At 39.3% G+C, this 19,849-nt stretch overlaps 1 long non-coding RNA gene across 2 annotated transcripts; it reads right to left on the minus strand.

Annotated features, from left to right (window-relative positions):
* Positions 1 to 2,629: 2,629 nt before the first annotated feature.
* LOC103890941 (uncharacterized) lies at positions 2,630 to 19,226 on the minus strand. 2 transcript variants are annotated; one of them, XR_010140250.1, is made up of 3 exons: positions 19,168 to 19,226; positions 5,430 to 5,805; positions 2,630 to 4,969 (listed from the first exon to the last, which is right to left on the minus strand). It is a non-coding gene; the product is annotated as an uncharacterized LOC103890941 (long non-coding RNA). The 2 variants fall into 2 exon arrangements; XR_655216.4 differs by lacking the exon at positions 19,168 to 19,226 and adding an exon at positions 6,148 to 6,343.
* Positions 19,227 to 19,849: the final 623 nt, after the last annotated feature.

Here is a 19,849-nt window from a genome sequence, read left to right on the forward strand (position 1 = left end):
ATTTTCTCCAGCAGGCCAAGAGTTATAGGAAAAAGTAAGCTGACTTCCTGGGGCTCTCAGAAGCAGAGATTCCAAAAGCTGTCCTACCACACACTGAGAAGTTTGAATCTTGAACCCACATCATGCACTGTCGCAAAATCAACCACCTTTTTATTGCCCATTCACTATGGGAATCAGGAGCTGAAAGCCTAGTTTAAACAATGGTTTGGAATCAGTGAACTCAGTAGGACTTGGGCAAGGGCAATGGTGAACCTCTGTCATGAAGAGGCCTCCGCAATCTCTGGGACATGGACAAGACTCCCTCTAAAGGTAACTCCTCCTGAAGATAAGCTTGTAGACCTAAACTATGAAACACATGAAGAAATACAAAACAAAAAGGGAAATTTGGACAAAGAATTTATGTCTGGGAAACCAAAAATATGAGTATTGTTAAATAGATTTTTAAATGAATATTTTAACTGTACAAAAAGAAAAGAAAATGTAGAATCTAATTTTTTATAAGATACAAAATAAATAAGAACAGATTGATTTCAAAATGAACAAAGTGGAAACTTCCAGAAGTGAAACATGTAGCCAAAATAGAAAGAACAATAAACAGGTTAAACAATAGACTCAGATAAAAAAATAATTCATGAATGGGAATATGGATCTGAGGAAATCACTCAGAACACAGCTCAGATCAGTAAAGAAGCGGAAAATATGAAAGAGAAATTAGATGCATGGCAGCTGAAATGAAAGGCCCTGACATGTTTAGTAGGTGCCCTAGAAGAAAAAACTAAAGAGAATTGGGAAGACGGAACTTTGAGGTAATAGTGGAGAATTTCTCAGATTTGAAGAAAGCTATGAGATGTCATATGAAAATACACAAAATTGGCCAGGCATGGTGACTCATGCCTGTTAATCCCAGCATTTTGGGAGGCCAAGGTGGGTGCATCACGAGGTCAGGCGTTCAAGACCAGCCTGGCTAAGATGGTGAAAACCCACCTCTACTAAAAATACAAAAATTAGCTGGGAGCGGTGGCAGGCATCTGTAATCCCAGCTACTCAGGAGTCTGAGGCAGGAGAATTGCTTGAACCTGGGTGGCAGAGGTTGCAGTGAGTCGAGATCACGCCACTGCACTCCAGGCTGGGCGACAGAGTGAGATCCCATCTCAAAAAAAAAAGAAAAGAAAATACCCAAAATTAAACGACATAGTAACAGAGTAACAAAGGCTTGCCTATACACCTCATTATGAAACTAAAACTAGAGAACCATCCAGAATAAACAGGAAACCTTGGAAGCTATCAGTGAGGAAAGGCAGGTTACCTAAAAAGGAGCAACAATAAGACTGACAGAATGCTTCTCATCATCAACAATATATGCCAGAGACAACAGGTGAGTATCTTAAAGGAAGGAGGGAAAATAATTCTCAGTCTAGAATTCTATATCTAGCTTAATTATACTCCAAGAAGTTAGGGGAAAAAGGCATTTTAGGACATACAAAGACAATGACATAACTGTCCACAGACCCTCACTGAACAAAACCTACTGAAGGACATACTTCCATGAAAAGGAAATGAGTAAGGCACAGGCAACAAAAAACAAAAATAGGCAAATGGGACTCAATTAAACTCAAAAGCTTTTGCACAGCAAATGTTCAATAGAATGAACAGACAACCTGCTGAATGGGATAAAATATTTGCAAACTATCTATTTGACAGGGGACTAATATTCAGAGTATGCAAGGAACTCAAACAACTCAATAACAATAATAATAATAATAATCCTATTAAAAGGTGAGCAAAGAACACAAATAGACATTTTTCAAGAGAAAACTTACAAATGGCCAACAGGTATATAAAAAAAAAGTTCAACATCACTAATCAGAGAAATGAAAATTAAAACCACAATGAGGTATCATCTTACTCCAGTCAGAATGTCAATTACTAAAGAGTCAAATAGTAACGGATTTTGGTGACAATGTAAAGAAAAAGGAACTCTTATGCACTGTTTATGGGAATGTAACCCTTATGGAAAACAGAATGGAGATTTCTCAAAAAATGCCAATCACAAAGAAGCTAGTATGGTTATATTGCAATGGAACACAATAGACTTCAAAGCAAAAACTATCACTAGAGATAAGCAGGGACATTTCTTAATGATAAGAGAGAATGAAAAAATGGGAATAACAAAAGAGAAATAAAAAAAGAAAGTATAACAATTATGAATGTTATGAATCTAATAACAGCTTCAAAATACATAAAACAAAAACAGATAAAACTAAAGGAAAAATTAGACATGTCCACAATCAAAACTAGAGATTGTAACATTTTTCACTCAGTAGCTGATAGACCATCTAGAAAAACCATCAATACAGATATAAAATATTTGAAAAAAATTATCAAGCAACTTGGCCTAATTGACATTTGAAGAAAACTATACCCAGTAGCTTCAGAATTCCTTTCATGAACACATACAACATTCACCAAGATATACCATATGCTAGGCTATAAAGTATATATATAAATTTCAAAAGATTAAGATCTTTCAGAGTATATTCTCTGAAAACCATGGAATTAAATTAGAAACCAACAACACAAGATACAAAAGCACCAGACATTAGTAAATAAATAATACAGTTTCACTAAATGTATTATAATACACTTTTCAAAATTTATTATAATAATTCATGAGTGAAAGGAGAAATCACAAAAGAAAATATAAAATATTACAAACCAAATAATAATGTAAATAGAACATATCGTAATTTGTGGGATGCTATTAAAATAGTCCTTAGAACACTACTTAATAGTAAAAAGAAAATAAACTACTGATGCATACAACAGCATGAATGAATACCACAGATATTATCCTTTGTGAAAAAAGTCAGACACTACCAGTGAGTACATTCTGTATGTTCTCAGTTATATGAAATTCTAGAACAGGCAAAACTAGCCTAAGATGAAAAACAAAAGCAGAGCAATGACCACCTCAGAAATAAAGAGGCATTAACTAGGAAAAGACACATGGATCTTGCTGGAGAGATGAAATGCTCAATGTTGTGATAGAGTCATTGGTTACACAGGTGTATCCACATGTCAAAAGTGTACAGCTAAGATTTGTGCATTTCAGTTATATAAATGTTATCTTAAAAACTGTAAAAAAAGATGAGAATATTCAAGTAGGGGATGGGAAGGAGGTGAGGCATAAATGAAACAAGAACAGTAGAGTGTCGATAGTTGTTGAAGCTAGGTAACGGTACTTGAGGGTTTATTACACGATTCTGCCATTCCTTCTGCTTTAAGGATACATGTCCTTAGTTGCAAAAGGAGGAGAAACTGCTCTAATATCTCAAATATTGTACCTACTAGATTATGAGCACTTTGAGAACATAAACATTTTTTTTTTTGAGGCAGGATCTCACACTGTTTCCCAGGCTGTAGTACCATAGTGTGATCACCTCATTGCAGCCTCAGCCCTTCGCACTAAAGCAATCCTCCCACTTCAACCTCTCAAATAGCTGGGCCTACAGGTGTGTGCCACCATGCCCAGCTAATTCTTAAGAAATTATTATTTGTAGAGACAAGGTCTTGCGATATTACCCAGGCTAGTCTCGAATTCCTGGGCTCAAGCTATCCTCCAGCCTTGGCCTCCTAAAATGCTGGGGCTATAGGCATGAGCCACCATAACCAGCCTTGACCATCTTACCCATGTTTTGCGCTTAGTACCAAGAACACTAAAGGACTACCCAACCAACTAATGACCCTTTAGTGGTAGGAATACACCTGTACCTGCCCCAATTTCAGATATGAAGCACCTAGGTTCCAAAGCATTTTTTTGTCTTTAACACCTTTCTGGTGACTCCAAAATTATACTTTGAAGTAATTAATTAGACTCTCCCCTTGCTCAAAACACCATTTAAATTTAAACTGTCCTATTGTATGCTCAACTTGCATGCTGAAAGCATTTTATGTTAGTAGTTAGGCGATTGGGATCCTTGTTCTGACTGTGCCACTACAGAGCTGTGAGAACTTCAGCAAGTTCTTTCATCTCTGTGGTCTGAATGGAAAATGAGGGAGTGAGACTAAATGATTTCCCAGATCCCTTTCAGCTCTCAGTCTGGATGCCTCTATGTAGGGCGCTTTTGATTTCGCTGTCTGTGATGGACTCCTGTTCCTGTTCCTGAAGAGCTTTAGAATAGTTCTGTCCTGGAGAACAGAGCTCCTTTTAGTCCAAATGCAAATTATGAACATGAGCGTGAGCATAAATGAGCAGCTGCTGTCTATTCACCCCACTGGACTGTGGCAAAGTGCTAAGAAGGCAAGGACATTCTGGTTTGATTACAGAATAAGATGCTGAAGATTTCACAATGAAAAATAATTAGTGTAACACTTATGTATTGAGGTGTGGCAAAACACCCCAAAAGTTAGTGTCTTTAAACAACAACCATTTTATTTGCTTACAATTCTGAGTTGGCATTTGGTTTAGATTTAGCTAGAAGGTTCTTCTGGTCTTGCCTAGAGTCACTCACAAATTGCAGTTGTCTAAAAGTTCACCTGGGCAGCATGGTCTAAGACAGCATAACTTGCATATCTGAATGTTGTTATTGCCTGTCGGGTCATCTGTGTGTCTTCAACAGGCTAATCGAAGCTCCCTCATTTGACAACAGCATATCCACAGGGTTAGACTCCTTGAGCATAGCCTTGAATGTTGAAGGCTGCATTTCATTTCTCTGCATTCTATTGGTCAAGCAAGTTACAAGCCCAGCCCAGATTCAAGGGGGAGGAGAAACAGTCTCCACCAATCGACGGGAGAAGTTGGCAGAGTGACACTGCAAGGAAAAGTGAGTTAGGGGACAGGAGGGATTTTGCAAACATCTTTGTGAGCAACCGGCCACACTCAATTAAAGCATGAAGAAGTTGCCCAGTAAACACTTGTCTGAAGGATACATGTCCTTAGTTGCAAAGGCTTCGGGGGTTATTTCCTTTCCTAGAAGAGAGGAACAATGACACAGATCAAATGTCTTACTAATGGAAAATCAGTTGAGTCACCATTGAGTACAAATTCTGGTATACACCAGGGAGGGTGTGGGCGGGCAGCAGGGTTTGGTTTTTGTTTGCAGTAGCTTTGTCATTCTCCCTTGCTCCATGGATATAAAACATACTGACATGGAATGTCGACCCCATAATAACATCTTTAAAATGACAGTTACATTTCTATAAGAGAAATACTAGAGGTGAGATTGTTACTTTCTTATCTTCATAAGTAAACAAAAAAAATCTGTCAAATCAATTCAATAAATATGTATACAATATCTATTTGGTGCCAGGAACATAGTCCCTGAAAATAAAAATTACACTGAAAAAAGGTGTGTACCTCTTTCCCCGTGCCTGGCACAGCCCAACATAGGAGGCTTCATTAGACCCTTGACATGCAGAATATTTCTTACCATTCTTACTGTTGCATCCTCAAGAATTACAACCACCAGCATTGGCTGCTTCAGCTACTCCACTTTTCAGATGAAAAGTTGTGAGCAAGACTTAAGCAGCAACTTGCTTTGAATGGTTGTGGCACATTTGCACATGCTGTTTCTTCTGAGCAAAATGACTTTGTCCTCTTTTCTGCCTGATTTGCTCTTCCAATGCATTCTTCAAGTCTTAGTCCAGTGCTTCCTCTCTGAAACCACACCCTAACCCAGCCTGCTGGTTTGTCATCTATTTTCCAGGCTCTTCGTAACCCTGGGCATATCTCCATATACACCCATCACACCTGCTATTACTATTGGTTGATGTGTCCATCTCTCCCAGGACTTTGAGCTCCTGCGACTGAGAACAGATATAACTTAGTATTTATCTCTATAACTCTAGACAAATTCTCCATAAATGTTTGATAAATGATTTAAGAAATGACTGGAAGAAAAAGCAAATGAATAACAAGCCAAAGAACAGTAGACAGCCTACGCTAACACTTTGAAGCTTACAGTGCAAATTGAACTCTGCCTCTCCTCTCAACGACTGAATCTATTCCACTTTGTTTCTGCCTCCCTTACTTTCTTATTCTAACAGATCTGAAGCAAATTTTAAAATCTATAATTAACTTTTTTTATATTACCCTCAAGGGATCATAGATCAATGACTTTCCAGAAAAAGAAAGATCCCCATTCTTACCTTTGCATAATCTCTTTTTTAAAAAAACAAGAGATTACATTTCATGTTCAAATGCCTAAATTATCTCTTCTTAGGCCACACAGCAATATTATCTCCCATTTTGACAATTGCCATTGGGTTTACTTCAATTGAAATGAAACACACTTTCATTGTAATTCTGCAAGCACACTGATGAAGTTGTTTTCAATCAAGTACTAAAACTCATCTAGGGACAGTTATGCTTAGCTAAACCTTTGGAATGTGCTAAGTCATGGTTAAGTTGTGCTGAGGGAAAGAATGCTGGGGAACTTATGCCAGTCTCTCAAGATGGCAGCCACAAAGCAGGCATTAGAGCCATAGAACTGAGGTAACTGACCCCGAGTTCAGTTATCACTAGTATATGGATCATAACAGTCAAAACAACCAAAAAAATGATAAATTTCCATGGAGCAAAGGGGAACAACAATCCCACTACAAATTTCCAATGATTGGATTTTCTTTCAGATAATAATGTGGTAGTATGAAGAGCTAATGCCTTTGACAATCTAACAAAGAAAGTCCCTGAACTCCTTGGGGGAGACCTTATTGCACTCTTCTTTATGTCATCATCATCAAACATGACAGCTACACTAATACAACATTCAATGCCTGATAAATATTTATATTTCAGATAGCAGCATGTGTGTCAGAAATTATTTGGAACCTAAGTCCAATAGACACAGCTAATTAAATTATAAAATGTGGAGCAAAGTGTGTTGGATGCTTTAAGAGCTTATATATACATGCAGAAATGAAAAGCAATGAAGAAGACAGAAAACCACATGGAACCAAATAAAAGGAAACAGTAAAGTTTCAAAGTGGTGCTTACTAGGTGTAATCTTTCTGAGGTTCCCTGAGCAACTACCATTGTTTCATTCAATTTGATCTTCCCCGGTACAGTAATAAATAATGCCAGGAGTTCCTTATAAGGGTCATTCTCAAACCTCACTAATTATCTCAATTATCTAAGGTTTTTTATTTTGAGTCATGGTCTTACTCTGTTGCCCAGGTTGGAGTATAGTGGTGTGATCATAGCTCACTGCAGCCTCCAACCCTTGGGCTCAAGTGACCCTCCCATATCAGTCTCCCAAATCACTGGGACTATTGGTGTGAGCTACCATACCCAGGTCTTAAAATATTTTTTACATGTAAAGATTTCCAGCCCCATTTCAGACCCACTAAATGAGAGTCTCCTAAGGAGGGGCCAGGAATCTGTATTTTTAAATATCTCCAGGTAATTCTAGTGATCAGCCACTCAGCTAATACCAGTGATTTTTAAAAAGAAAAAAAAAATTGTAAGATATACTGCTAGGGGCTGAATCGTGTTCCCCTAAAATTCATATGTTGAAATTCTAACCTCCAATACCTCAGAATGTGACTGTGTTTGAAGACAGGGTTCTAAAGAGCTAATTAAGTTAAAATGAGGTGATTAAAGTGGGCCCTAATCCAATATGACTGGTGACCTTATAAGAAGAGAAAATTAGGACACAGAGCGATACAGTGGGAAGGACGTATGAAAACAGGGAGAAGGTGGCCATCTGCCAGCCAAGAAGAAAATCCTCAGAAGAAACCAACCCTGCCGGAATCTTGATAATGGGCTTCCAACCTCCAGAACTCAGAAAGTAAAATTCTGTTGTTTAAGCCATACAGTCTTAAGTACTTGGTTATGGCAGTCCTGGCAGACTAATACATGTACCTCCATGGTTAATGATATGGTTTTGTTCTGTGTCCCTACCCAAATCTCATCATGAATTGTAATCCCCATAATCCCCACATGTCAATGGCGGGACCACGTGGAGGTGATTGGATCATAGGGGAAGTTTCCCCTATGCTGTTCTCCTGATAGTGAGTGAATTATCACGAGATCTGATGGTTTTATAAGCATCTGGCATTTTCCCTGCTTGCACTCACTCCATCCTGATGCCCTGTGAAGAAGGTGCCTGTTTCTCCTTTGCCTTCCACCATGATGGTAAGTTTCCTGAGGCCTATCCAGCAATGCAGAACTGTGAGTCAATCAAACCTCTTTCCTTTACAGATTACCCAGTCTATGGTATTTCTTCATAGCAATGTGAGAACAGAATAATACAGTTAACTGGCACATCTGAAAAGCAAGAAAACGTTGTGAAGGATGACCTGTGTGATAAAGAGACATTATCTTATATCCCAAAGGGAAAATAGTCCCTATTAAAATGGCTGATTAATTGTTACATTTTACTTCTAACTTCAATGGGGAGAGAAGTTGCTGAAAGAGAAGGGAAAGAGAGAAAAGAGTCTGAAAGTGAAAGGGAGTAACAAGTTGCTGGTAAAATGAGAGAAAGGAGCAACATTCAGGAAAATGGAAACCATATCCCATAAGGAATGAACTATAATACAATGACATTCTGAGGAAACAGCCTCCCCAGGAAAAACAATGAAAAGTAATGCCCAGGAGCACCTTTAGAAGTCATGGGGAATTTTGTCTGAGTCTTTCCTTGCCAGAGGGAAAAGTTTTCTTTCTTTCACTTATTTCATCAACAACCATTTATAGGCTGCCTCCTACATCTTAGACACTAGGCTACAGCCTGGCTGTGCAAAGATGATCAACACAGGAGCTGTGCTATCTTAAGAATGTCAGTCTAGAAAAAGGAGTTCTCTTTACAAGCCTCCCTAAAGGTCCAATCCCAAGACACACTTAAACCTCCTTTAGAGATCTTAGGTTCTTCAATTCTTATCTCTTTATTCAGCCCCCAGGTTCCCAGGTAGGAAATCCACAGCCAATTCCTGTTCCTAAGCACCCAGGAGGCAGGTGTGTTTCCAATTACTATGCTCTCTTCGGGCTATAATTAGGAAAAGTACCTCTCTGACATTTTGACTCTAGCACAGGGCCAGGCACATAGTAAGTATTCAATAAATATTTTTGGAATTAATTAATGCCTTAATCAAATCTATCAATCCTAGAAGCCCTCCTGGTGAGTCTGGTACACCTTCCCCTCCCCTGCTCCCTAGATCTTTCCCAGAAGCAGCTTTGCCTTTTTGGAATCTCCCAGAAGAAGCTTCCTAAGGTAGTGTTGAGGAAATATAATTAAAAGCAAAATCCCCTCCCAGCCCAGAAAACCTCTCCACAAACATAAACAAGAAAGAAAACAATTTTACTATTGAATAAACATTAAACCAGAATGTAACGTGTATCACAAACAATTCACTGGAGAGATTGCAATGGTGAAAAGAAATCTTTCATAGAGCAAAGTGGATATAATCCATTACACTCATGTTTTCAAGAAAAAATCCCTAAGTTTATTGTATCATTATAACTAGAGGCAGGGGTTTGCCATTTCAAGTCAGGGGAGAGTTGAAATTAGGCCCATTTTCTCCCAGGAAACTGAGAGATGAGGCCTTATCTTTTTTGACGATTACATTTCAAGAAGATGAGGAAACATGAGGAAGTGTGTCAACCAATGTTGCCACAAATCCATGAGGAAATATTCTTGAGTTGTGTCAACCAAAGAATCATGAGGTTTCCACATTTGGACAGGAGAACTTTATTTCTTATAAAAGGTTGCAGCCTCCAGGGTAACAATCCACAGCCTGGGAAGCATAACCTCCAGTAGAAGCAGAGAGGAAATGGTGACACAGGAATTTAGGCCAAATGGGTTGGCTAAGCATACATATTCATCAGATTACAGGAGCAATAAATATTCATGAAAGAGGGCATGCATGCATGCATGCATAGTAAACTAACATGCATGTCACATACATCCCAGGTTCACTTTTTGGTGGATACTTAACATTTAAATGCATTAAAATTAGGCTATACACATTATAAGGTGAAATGGAGGACACAGAGGCATCCAGTGCATAGGTTCCATAAACTGACCAAAACCAGTTCATGGTTAGTTGTCTCTTATCAGGAAAAAATGCTGGTTGATTGTTGGGTCAAAACAGCAAAAATGGAGGGGAGTCCACTGAGTCTTTTGAAATGGCTGGTTTCTGTTAAATCCTTGGGAAAGAAGGTTTAATGGCAGCTACTGAGAGAGAAAGTATAATGAAGCATATCCAACCTCCCCCATAATGGGCCAAAACTTGGTTTTTAAGGCTTCTCTGGGGTCTCCTTGGCTAAGAGGGGGTAGATTCAGTCAGTTGGAGGGTTTAGGATTTTATTTGTATTTCTCAGGTGTAAAACTCACAAGATGTTTATTTAGCATTTGACCTTAATAGTGGCAAGGCAGTCTAGTCTTCCTGGAACACCATACTCATCAGCATCTCTTTGAGACTGGCCTACCCTCTGAACAGGAATGCACAGAAACTGCCTGCTGGGACTGCAGGTGCTCTGTTAGCCAGGTCTCCTGGCCATGGCACTGTGCTCTAAGGCCAACTCTTGGGACAGAAAAGTGAAACCTCTTTCTGTAAACCCATTTAGTAAACCCTTTGACCTTGAACATTAAGCATCAAAACACTCAAAGAACAGACTTTGAAATTACACAGACCTCTGCTAAAATCCAGACTACTTCATCTGTGTTGTCTGATCTTGAGTTAATTGGTTGGTTAATTTTTCCAAGACTCAATGTCCTTGTCTATAATAGGGAGATAATATCTTCCACAGAGAGCACAGCTGAAGAGTTGTTAAGTGCTCTTATTACTATAATTGAAGCAAGAAAGTAAAGAAGTTTGGTGCATACAGTCTGAACCCAAATGCCTGGCTTTCATCCCAGATCCACTTTTGGCAAAATCACTTTTCCTGTTCCTTAGCTTCCTCTAAGTAAAGTTGTTTAGAAGAATTGCTAGCCCACATAAGAATTTAATAAATGTTGGCTATTATTTTATTTTTTTCACCTTCATCTCCATTTTGCCAATGGAGATTGGAGAATTGTTTCAAGTCTCTTTCATTTTTTAAACTAAGTAGAATCCTTTGAATTGCAAGCTCTGTAGACAAATTATTATCCAGATTAAATTCATTTAAAAGCAAAGGGAAATAATTTGAAAACCTAAAGAAGCATGAAATTCCAAATTGCAGTAGAGAGAAGGCCACTGGTTATTATCCCTGTTTAATGCTTATTGTCTTCCCTCTTTATCTTTTTCTTTTCTTGGCAGTTTCTGAATTAAAAGAGAAAGGCTTAGCCTTTCATGTCTATTTAATATTTATTTAACAATTTACATGGCTTTTAAGAACCAACTACATCCCCAGCAGGAGAGTTACTCTAATTGCTCTCCAAATGTGTAACAGTCATCATTCTTTTCTGTTACTAGGCTAAGATCAGATCTGAGGGCAAAGTTCAGTTAAATAAATCACCCTAATCAAATCAACTCTAACAACTGATAAACTAGCATATTAGGTAGAGTATTTTTAAAGATCTACATTGATTGATCAAATGCAAACTATTTATCTTTGTTTAAGCTAAATATAAATCAAAGTTCTAATGCCTTTTATAGTGTCTACTGAGACAGAAATGAACTGTCTTTTCATCTCAAAATAATGCAGCATCCTAGACTTAAACATGATTAAAATTGTCTCCAGATTTGATTTGGGTAAATAATAAGTCAGATCACGGCAAAAGAGTGCAGCAGATGAATAATGAATATCATTTTTGGTGCTATAGTCCAACAGAAGACTGTTTAATCTTTCACTTTTCAGCCAGCCGTGTTTACATTCACTTTCCAGGATTGGCCCCATATAGATTTCGATCCTATATCTGCCATTTACTAGCTATGTCAATTTGAGCCAACCAGTTAAGCTCTCTGGCCTCAGATTTCTATTCTATAAACTATGGATGATGATACCTTTCTCAGATGGTTATTATTTGGGGGATTAAATATGATAGTGTGTGTAAACTGTGTTCCCAATCATTGTGCCCACTTCAGTCCTATATAACCTGTATGACTCATAGCCCCACTTCAGCAAACATTGTTTCCCTTCCCTCTACCTCCCCCTCCAGATAAAGGCTCTATTTGTCAGCCCCAGACCACAGATCCAATGCTATCTTCCCAACTCTGTAGAAAAATAATTTAATTCCAACTCATTCTGCGGATCCTCACTTTATTCGACTTCCTCCTGTCAACCTAAAAGGAAGAAGCTAAGGCAAAATTAATATAGAGAGTTTAAAATCAGTAGCATTTCTATACACCAACAACATCCAAGCTGAGAGCCAAATCAAGAATACAATCACATTCACAATAGCCACAAAAAGAATAAAATACCTAGGAATACAGCTAACCAGGGAGATGAAAGATCGCTACAAGAATTACAAAACACTTCTCAAAGAAATCAGAGATGACACAAACAAATGAAAAAAACATGCCATGCTCATGAATAGAAAGAATCAACATTGTTAAAATGGCCAGACTACCCAAAGCAATTTATAGATTCAGTGCAATTCCTATCAAACTACCAATGACATTCTTCACAGAATTAGCAAAAGCAATTTTTTTTTGAGATAGGCTCTCACTCTGTCACCTAGGCTGAAGTACAGTGGTGCAATTGGCTCACTATAGCCTAGACCTCCCAAGCTCAACCGATCCTCCCACCTCAGCCTCCTGAATAGCTTAGACTACAAGCACACACCACTATGCCTGGCTAATTTTTGTATTTTTTGTAGAGATGGGGTTTTACCATGTTGCCCAGTCTGGTCTCAAACTCCTGGGTTCAAGTGATCCACCCACCTCAGCCTCCCAAAGTGTTGGGATTAAGGGCATGAGCCACCATACCCAGCCAGAAAACACAATTTTAAAATTTGTATGGAACCAAAAAAGGGCCCAAATAGCCAAAGCAATCTTCATCAAAAAGAACAAAGTTGGAAGCATCACATTATCCAACTTCAAACTATACTACAAGGCTGTAATAATCAAAACAGCATGGTACTGGTACAAAAACAGACACATAGACCAATGGAACAGAATAGAGACTGCAAAAATAATGCTACACACCTACAACCATCTTATCTTCAACAGTCAACAAAAACAAGCAACGGGGAAAGCAGTCCCTATTCAATAAATGGTGCTGGGATAACTGGCTAGTCATATGCAGAAGATTAAAACTGGACCCCCTTCCTTACATCATATACAAAAATCAATTCAAGATGGATTAAAGACTTATATGTAAAACCCAAAACTATAAAAACCCTAGAAGATAACCTAGGCAATATCATTCCGGACATAGGCCCTGGCAAAGATTTCATAACAAAGATACAAAAAGCAATTCCAACAGAAACAAAAATCGACAAATGAGGCCTAACTAAAGAGCTTCTACAAAGCAAAAGAAACTATCAATGGAGTAAACAGACAACCTACAGAGTGGAAGAAAATATTTGCAAACTATACATTTGACAAAGGTCTAATATCCAGAATATATAAGGAATATAAATAAATTTACAAGCAGAAAACAACCCCATTAAAAAGTGGGCAAAGAATATGAATGGTTTTCAAAGAAAGACATATATGCAGCCATGAAAAAGATGCTCAAAATAACTAAATATTGGAGAATGCAAATAAAAACTACAATGAGATACCATCTCACATTAGTCAGAACGGCTATTGTTAAAAAGTAAAAAAATAACAGGTACTGGCAAGGTTGTAGAGAAGAGGGAATTCTTATACACTGCTGGTGGGAATGTAAATTGGTTCAGCCATTGTGGAAAGCAGTGTGGCAATTTCCCAAAGAACTTAAAACAGAAGTACCATTCAACTCAGCAATTCCATTACTGAGTATATACCCAAAGGAATATAAATAATTCTACCATAAAGATACATGCATGCAAATGTTCATCGCAGCACTGTTCACAATAGGAAAGATGTGAAATCAACCTAAGTGCTTATCAATGGCAGATTAAAGAAAATATGGTACAAATAAACTATGGAATACTATACAGCCATAAATAGAGACAAGATCATGTCCTTTAGAGCAACATGAATAGAGCTGCAAGCTGTTATCCTAAGCAAACTAATGCAGGAACAGAAAGCCAAATACCACGTTTTCACTTATAAGTGGGATCTAAACATTGAGAACATGGACACAAAGAAGAGCACAACAGACACTGAGGCCTACCTGAGGGTGGAAGGTGAAGGGTGAGAGGAGGGAGAAGATTAAAAAACCACCTATCAGGTACTATGCTTATCACCTGAGTGATGAAATACTCTGTACACCAAACCCCGGTGACACACAATTTACCCATATAACAAACCTACACATGTACCCCTAAACAGAAATAAAAGTTAAAAAAAAAAAAAAAAAGAAAGAAAGAAAAGGAAAGGAAAGGGGAAAAAAAATGTAGAGTTTATCCGGGCCAAGTTTGAGGACCGCAATCCAGGAGCACAGTTTCAAATTGCCCTGAGTATACACTCTGATTAGCAGCAGTTACAAGTGGATTTTTAAAGGGAAAGAAGAGGCAGTTCCAGAGTTGTTTACCAAAAATTCACATTATAATGACATTATTGATTGGCTACGCATTGTTAAGCTGTAGAATGTCAGTTATAGTGTCCTGGGTGGCATTATTAGGTTAATTTGTAGTTACTTGTGGCAATAACAAGCAGTTTCAAAAGCTGAAAACATAGCTCAAAAAAGAGGAGAGTAGGACACGATTGCTGTTTCATTTTAATGCCTCTCTGGGCCTGATAATTTCAGTGGACTCACATAATTTTCTTATTCCATTGTCCTGTTTTTTCCAAACTGAAACTATCTCCCCTTTCTTTGAATCCCTCTATAGCTGTCATTTTTGTACCATTCATAGTACAGGCCATGTTCTGCTAGTGGTCCATTTTTCTTAGTCTCTTCTGTCTCTATTACTAGATCTTTAAGAGTTTCGCTGGTCTAGCATGGTGCCTTAGTCACAGTTTGTCTGCCTCTGAGTTCCTCTGAAAGCGAACCCCAAGGCAACCCTGGGTTAGGTAGTTTATTGGGAATATGATCCCAGGAAGTGCAAGTGGGGAGATCAAGGCAAAGAAAGGAGGAATGCCAATAGTGTGTGCATCAGTGAGTCGATGGCCACTGTGGGCAGATGAGGACCCTATGGGAAGCATCCTTCAGAACTGTTCCACCAAGGGATACAGAAGCTGCAGTATTTATTCACAAACTCTCATACCTCATTGATTAAGTGTTGCCCCTGGAGCATCCATTTCCAGCATTGCCAGCAGCCCCGCACATGGCTGAGGGAGCTCTTTTTGTTGCAGGGAGAGAAACAGAGAGCCGTGGACAGGTAAGAGGGGAATCTACCAGTGCACCCTAGAGCTCTCTGCTGTAGCTGCAGGTGAACTCAGGGTTGGTTATCCATGCCATCTACTGTAGAGTTCAATAAAAATCTAGTTAGTATTGAATGATTGGAAAAAATAAATGTTTCAGAAACACTGCTTATTTCTCAACACAAAGTCACATATCTGGAAGAGTTACACCTATTTCTTTTTATACCACTATTCTATTTAACTCGTTTACTACACAGTGTTTAAGGACCAATTCTGGAATGTTCTAGAATACAGATCATGGCTATTTTGCTCCCTGGTTCTGTTTGGGAGACTGTCGAAGTCCCTGGGTATTGCTGTAAAAGACAAAAGGCAATGTAGCAAATAGCTATCAAGAAGCTTTCTCAAACATTTCTCAAATATTCTTTACAAAACATAGAGTAACTTGTCCAGGTTTAAATAGTAAGTCAGTCCTCAGGCTGGAAAAACAACTTGGAATTTGTCAAGTTTTCCAAAAGCCCAATCAAGAAAGGCAGGTAATTAACCACTCACACAGCCCACATCCCAGACCCTCCACCTAACTAACCATTCCATCTGTGCTTCTACCGTGTTTTCTTTACTCCTACAAATACCATGACTTTATGTTTCCACAGAGCTGTTATTCCAGGAGAACCACAGGTAGTACAAACAACTCTGTGATTCTAAATAACTTCTCTTTGTCCCTCACTGCTTTTCCCAAACACCATGGGTGGTAAAAGTAAAGGCCCATAATTTTAATGCCAACATGTAATATTTTTAATCAGGCTACAGAATTCACACAGGAATTTCTTGGGGGAATGGCAACCTTTGCATCTTACATTTTTCCACATTAATAATGATAAGATTAGCCTAAAATCAACTAATAAAAAAGGTAAGAGCAGTAATAGAAGCCAGAATTGCTTATTAATTCTTATCAATTCCAGTCATGTTGTTTTGCAATGTCTTTAACACCTGAAATTAGAGCAAACTTTCCCAGATCAGGCTCAGAGTCTTCAATGAAGCATTAAAATTTGGCCAGAGCTTAGTGCAGAGCCCTACTCAGAAAGAGGCCTTAATAAATAGGAACAACTCTGGGAAGATTGTGTATATTCTCAAGACTGACAACTAAACCAAAAATGACAATCTCCATGAGCAACTGTTCCAGGACAAAATAAAGGTCTGAAAAGTTTCCTTGGGATTAAAATTTTTAATTGTTCCTGCCTAAAATGTTTCTTTCAAAAAAAAAAAAAAAAACTGGATTAGGGCACTAAGCTTTATTTAGGTAAACTCTGATCTCCTACCAATTTTATTCACAAATATAAAACCACCTGAGTAGTGCCAAATATTCTCAGTACCCAAGTTTTACAACTATCTTCCAAGAACAGAATTTTCAAAGCCACATGAAAACCAGGAAGCTCAGGCCTTTTGGTTGTGTACATTTTTAAGAAGCAGAAGAGAGAGGGAGGAGGACCTGAGAGCACAAAGAGAGAAAAACAAAAACAACGTTTAGTACCAGATGCACTCAGGAAGGCCTGAGCGCTATCCAAGTGGGAGTTTTGAATGATCCTCAGCAACTGTGAGGACCTTTGAAAGGTTTAAAAATATAAATTGTGGCCACTAAAAAGAAATACGTTCACAGCTGCTTCAGGAAGAAAATAGTATATATTTTCTGAGTCTGAATAGACTCAGACCCTTACACACAGCAGACTTTAACCTTGTGGGTCCTTTTCCATTTCCTCGGGGGCAAACAGGAAGTCATTTCTGTCCTTGCTCTCAAAGTGGTTACAGCCTAGCTGGGGACTGAACTGAAACATACAGGAAAAGAAAGTGAACCCCTCCAAACAATCCCAGCCTGGAGGACTTCCAGACTAGACACACCTAGAGGGAAGGGGCTGAGTCAGTTGCTCACCCAGACTTTCCAGTCTCTGAGGGAGTCTGGCTCCCCTTAATTGCCAGTTAACTGAGAACCATTTCCCTACCAATGAGGACCCTAGTGTGTGTGTCATGAGAGTTTTCTTTTGACAGTGCAGTGTAAGTGCTAAATAAACAACTGCTTTTATTCATTGTTATTACTATTTGTATTTGCTTCCTTCATTAGCAGTATCTTCCTAGAGGAAGAACTTCCTGGAGGTTAGGAAAATGCCCTGTGACTCCCACCTGGAACTGAAATCCACTTTCCTACTGTTGTAAATAGAACTTAGGGGATACTGAATACTAATTAAATGTTATTATTTGCCATCAGACTACAACTATAACAGATAACGTTCTTTGAGACACTGAAACCAGAATTCCTGACAAGGTCAACTTTACAGCTGGTTGGCAGACAAACAGGAAACATTTGGAGCCACATCCTTGATTACTAGTGTCTACCAATGGTTAATAGGAACCAGACTGGTGAAATAGGCAACACGTGCTCAAAGTCACCCAGAGGAGGGGAAAACACAGAGACTGAAACCCAGGCCCCACCCTGCCCCGGGACAAAACCCTGCTTCTGTGACTACAACCACAGCCTTAGTTTTCTTTGCATGAAAAAGCTTCTAGGGGCCAAGGCCATGGTCCAGGGGGCTGTGCTGCTTACGGGAGGAAACTTTCTCTAGTTCCTCTGTCCTGAGAAGGCACAGAGAATTAGGTGAACCTGGCTCAAGCCTCCCAATTGCACCATCTTGAATGAGCCTTGTATTCTCCCTGTGAAAGATGTAACATCCTCAAGATACCTTCATTTGCTCTAGCTTCTGTACAGGGGTTCCACTGTAGGCCAACCCAGAAGCAAGATCTACCCCTCTTATTTTCCACAAGAAGAAAGCCAGTCTCATGAGCACATCATGATCATAGTTGTTGGGCCAAAGATGAGTGACCTTGGGGGTAAGGGTACTTCCCACAGGACAACCCAGGTCCCAGCTCTCCTATTTTTCTTGCAGAGTCAGCCCCATACCTGGGCCCTGGTCTCTAAAAGCCCTAGCCCAGCCATCACCCTGTCCACTGCACACAGCAACTTTGGGAAGGCCTGTCCAGCCCTGTCCTCCTCAGCCTGCTTCTCTCCCGTGGGCCAGCCCTTGTCCTTTCCAGTCCTTTCCAGAATTCTAGTGAATAAGATGTCTCCACACAAATGAATAATTCAGTAAGCACCTGGCACGTAGCTGGCACTTACCAAATATTGGTGGAATATGCAAGGGAGGGAATGAATACATGAACAATTGGAGCCTCATCATGTGTATTACCTAAGAAAGCTGAATTCCGGGTTGAGGTGGAATCGAGTGTTTCTGCAGCCTGTTTCAAAATGGACAAGTCAGCACAAGGCATCTGGCTCCTCAGCAAACTTCCTAATCATAGGAAATAAAAGGTTATACGGCACAGAGGTTACCTACAGGCTGGAATGTTTTCTAAACAAAAGAATAAAACACCATGCCTGTGAAGGAAAAGCAAAGCTAGAGCCAGGAGCCAGGGAAGGGTCCTTGGTAAAGAAGACTAGAGCGTCATGCCTTTGACAAGGAAAGAGATGGCCAGCAGACCAGATGCCTGTCACTGAAGCAAGTCCCCTTCCTGCTTCACTAGACCCCCATGGCCAGCCTTGTAACAAGGCACAGAGACGTGGCTTTAGCTGTGAGTCATCCCATTCAAGGAATGTACATCTCCAACTCCAAAAAGAGCCTGCCTCCCTGACTTCACTGAACAGCAAGTCTCTGCTTTCCTCAAAGTCTCAGCCTGGGCAGGAACAAGCTATTCTCACACCTCCAATTGCAGCCCCTGAAACATCATCTCTATCTCTTGGCCCAAAGAGAAACGGTAAAAATATCCACTTCACACCATAGGACTGTTTGCCAGAAAGAATAGAGTTTTACCCACCCTTCATTAAGTATGTTTTCAAATGTTATTCTTTCCCTCTCTGCTGGGTATGAGTGAATCACATCCTCAGGAAATACGACTGGGTATGTAAATTAGCACTCTGGAATGTCTTAAGACATGAAGTTAGTTCAGCTGACTCCCTGGTTTTATGTGGCTTTGAAGTGAACATTTAAAGCCTTTAAACAGGTATGACCTGTTACTAATTCAAGATGGGTAATGTTGGTGCTCAGGTGTTTGTCCAGGTAAAAGGCAAATCAGCTTAATGTAAAGCCCTTACTCCACGGTTTTGACACACATGCTGTTGCCTAAATAAATGAATCTTGCGGATCACTTCTAAGGCTGGTGAATGAAGTCAAAGCAGGTGGGGACCCAGCTTTAGGAAACAGCATGGCTTATGTTACCCTTAAACCACTTTTGTTTTAAAAAAAAAAAAGATAATAGGGACCTAACAGAGAGGCTGTGTGTCCTTAGAGCACCTTTTATCAATGTAGCAGGAAAAAGAGGTTAAGAACTCTGAATCTGGAGGTTGTCAGGCCTCTGAGCCCAAGCTAAGCCATCATATCCCCTGTGACCTGACATATACATCCAGATGGCCTGAAGCAACTGAAGATCTACAAAAGAAGTGAAAATAGCCTTAACTGATGACATTCCACCATTGTGATTTGTTTCTGCCCCACCCTAA

The sequence above is a fragment of the Pongo abelii genome, chromosome 5 (genome assembly GCF_028885655.2).
Source record: "Pongo abelii isolate AG06213 chromosome 5, NHGRI_mPonAbe1-v2.0_pri, whole genome shotgun sequence".
Taxonomy (NCBI): Eukaryota; Metazoa; Chordata; class Mammalia; order Primates; family Hominidae; genus Pongo; species Pongo abelii.